The sequence below is a fragment of the Pteropus vampyrus genome, unplaced genomic scaffold (genome assembly GCF_000151845.1).
Source record: "Pteropus vampyrus isolate Shadow unplaced genomic scaffold, Pvam_2.0 Scaffold255, whole genome shotgun sequence".
NCBI classification, from domain to species: Eukaryota; Metazoa; Chordata; class Mammalia; order Chiroptera; family Pteropodidae; genus Pteropus; species Pteropus vampyrus.
This window is the reverse complement of record NW_011889036.1, coordinates 367,012-370,471: the sequence shown is the minus strand read 5'-3', so window position 1 is coordinate 370,471 and position 3,460 is coordinate 367,012. Positions and strand designations below refer to the sequence as shown.

General features: G+C 37.1%; 1 protein-coding gene and 1 pseudogene across 1 annotated transcript in view; both read right to left on the bottom strand.

Annotated features, from left to right (window-relative positions):
• The window catches only part of LOC105301914, a 13,455-nt pseudogene extending 12,390 nt beyond the window's left edge, over positions 1–1,065 (bottom strand).
• The window catches only part of LOC105301918 (zinc finger protein 709-like), a 92,198-nt gene that overhangs the window by 79,124 nt on the left and 9,614 nt on the right, over positions 1–3,460 (bottom strand). The gene's annotated exons all lie outside the window — the stretch shown is intronic.

The following is a 3,460-nucleotide window of genomic DNA, read 5'->3' as shown; positions in this document are numbered from 1 at the left end:
AACGTCACATATCACATAAACAAAATCGAGGATAAAAGTCATCATCATATCCATACATGCAGAAAAGGCATTTGACAAGATACAGCACCCATTTAAGATTAAAGCACTTAATGAGTACAGAAGGAAAATGCCTCAACATAAAAACACCATATGTATATATGACAAACCCTCAGCTATTATCATACTTAATGGTAAAAAACTGAAAGCTTTCCCTCTAAGATCAGGAACAAGACAAAGCTGCCCATTCTCACCACTCTTATTCAATATAGCCGGAAATATACAATGGAGAAAAGAAATCCTCTTCAGTAAAAGGTGTTGGGAAAATTGGAAAGCTACATGCAAAAGAATGAATCTAGACTGCTATCTATCACCATCCATCAAAGTTAAATCAAAATGGATCAAAGACCTAAATGTAAGACCTGAAACAACACATTGCATAGAAGAAACCATAGATACTATATTCACGGACCTTGGATTTAGAGAGAATTTTAAGAATTTAAAGGCAAGGGAAAGAAAAGCAAAAATAAATGAATGGGACTATATCAAACTAAAAAGCTTCTGCACAGCAAATGAAACCATCACAAGAGAAAGAGACAACCAACTGAATGGGACAAGATATTTGCAAACAACTCCTCTGATAAGGGGCTAATATCCAAAATATGTAAAGAACACATACAATTCAACAACAAAAAGACAATCAAGTTTAAAAAAAATAGGCAGAGAAACTGAACAGACTCTTCTCCCAAGAAGACATACGAATGTCCAACAGACACATGAAAAGATGCTCAACTTCACTAGCTATGAAATGCAAATCAAAACGACAATGAGATACCACCTTACTCACATCTGTTAGAATGGTTATTATCCACAAGTCCTAACAAGTGTTGGAGAGGCTGTGGGGGAAGAGGAATCCTCATTCACTACTAGTGGGAATGTAAACTGGTACAGCCACTGAGGAAAACAATACGGAGCTTCTTCAAAAAATTAATTAAGAGAGAACTATGATATGACTCAGCAATCTCTCTTCTGGGTATCTACCCCAAAATTTTGAAACCATTTATGTATAAAGACACATGCATCCCAATGTTCATTCAGCATTATTCACAGTGGCTAAGACATGAAAGGAACTGAAGTGAGTGCCCTTTAATAGATGATTGAGTAAAAAGGACGTGGTACATATATACAATAGAATACACCCAGACACAAGAAAAGATGACATCCATTGCAACAAAATGGATGGATCTTGAGAGTATGCTAAGCAAAATAAGTCAGACAGAAAAAGTTGAGGACCATATGATTTCACTTATATGTGGGATATAAAATTGAAAGCAACAAACAAACAAGACAAACAAAAAACTCATAGACACAGACAGCAGTTTAGTGGTCACCAGAGGGAAAGAGGGAGGAGGTGGATAAGGGTAAAGGAGGTCAAATATATGGTGATGGAAGGAAATTTGACTTTGGGTGGTGAACGCACAATGCAACATACATATGACGTTATTAAATTTGCACTTGAAACCCCAATAAATTTAATTAAAAAAAAACAATTAAAAGATGTGATAGATATTCATCCAGGTGTATCAATCACTACTTTAATCATCAATGGTCTCAATACAACTGAGAGATAAGCAACATCAGATTTCAAAAAACAATTCCATGTTGTCTACAAGGCACTTTAAATATAAACAGAGATAGATGAAAGATGAAGATAAGGAGAAAAATCCATCATGACAACACAAATGAAATAATAAGAGGCCATAGGCCATATGAATTTCAGATGCGGATTTCAGACCAAGGAAAACTCAGAGGAAAAAAAAAGGGACATTACATAGTGATAAAAGGAACCATTCTTCAAAAAGGCATAGCATCCTTTATGTGCATGTGCATAGCAACAGAGAGGCAAGACACAGGAGATAAAATTGACAGAATGCGAAAAGAAATTGATGAATCAGCTACTATCATTGTAGACTTCAACACCACCTCATGAATTATAAATCCAAGCAGGCAGAAAATCATCAAAGAGAGAGACGAAATCAACAATGTCATAGAACAACTTAATTGTATTTAATTGATTTAATTGTAATTGGATTTAACTGTAATCTATGAAATAGTTTACACAACAAGAACAGAATACTAGTCTCCTCAAACTCACATTCACCAATGTGGAACGCATGATAGAATATAAAATACACCTTAACAAATTCAAAAGGACAGAAATCATATAAAATATGGTTTCACACCACTAAGGCATTAGTCCAGAAATCAATAACAGGAAGATAATTGAAAAAAAAGTCTGAAAATTCAACAACACACCTCTAAATAACACATGGGCTTGAAGAACTCCAAGAGGAAGGAAAATCATTTGAACTGCATGAAATAAAAATTCAACTTATCAAGGTTGTGGGAGGCAGCAAAAGCAATGCCTAAGGATAATTTATGCCATCGAATGTATTACATTAGAAAAGAAAAAGAAACGTCTATAATCAATAACGTAGTCATCCATTTTAGGAAACCTTAAAAAGGGGAGCAGCACTTCCTAAAGATGGCACTGAAAGCAAAGAAGGAAACCCCTGTCTCTCCCCAAAACCGAAGCCAAAGCAAAGGCTTCGAAGGCAAAGAAAGCAGTGCTGAAAGGCGTCCATGGCCACAAAATACAAGATACACAGGTCACCAACCTCCCAAAGGCCCAAGACTCTGTGACCATGAAGGCAACCCAAATACTCTAGGAAGGGCGCCCCCAGGAGAAACAAGTGACCACTATGCCACCACCAAGTTCCCCCTGACTACTGAGTCAGCCATGAAGCAGCTAGAAGACAACAGTGTACTTATGTTCTTTGTACATGTCAAGGCCAATGAGCACCCGATCAAACATGCTGTGAGGAAGCTCTATGACGTTGACCATGGACACTGTCAACACACTGATCGGGCCTGATGGAAGGTAGAAGGCACATGTTCGACTGGCTCCGACTACGATGCTTTAAATGTTGCCAAGAAAATTGGGGATCATCTAAACGAGTCCAGCTGGCTTCTAAATATAAATGTTTTTACTGTAGAAAAAAAGGAGAGTAAATTTAACCCAAAACAGAGTAAAAGGAGTCATAAGAATTTGAAAAGAAATCAAAGTAATCACAGGAAGTCAATATATAAAATTAAAATTAAAAAGTTGGTTGTTGACAAGATCAAATAAAATTGATAAACATCTAGTCAACATATCTGAGAGGAAGACAAATTACAACCTAAGACCATCATGGGTCACTCCAGGAGGTATGACAGTGGTAACTGACACCTCTACGGTGAAAGTGCCTCTGAGGACACTACCAGGTGTGCCCGCTGTATGGCAATTTAAACAACCTAGAGCCTTCTACGGTAGGGGGGCCCATTCAGGGTGGGCCAATTTACAAATGACAGCAAAAATGGGCTCAAGTAAAATTTGTAAACATGAACTGTGTTGCATGCCAAA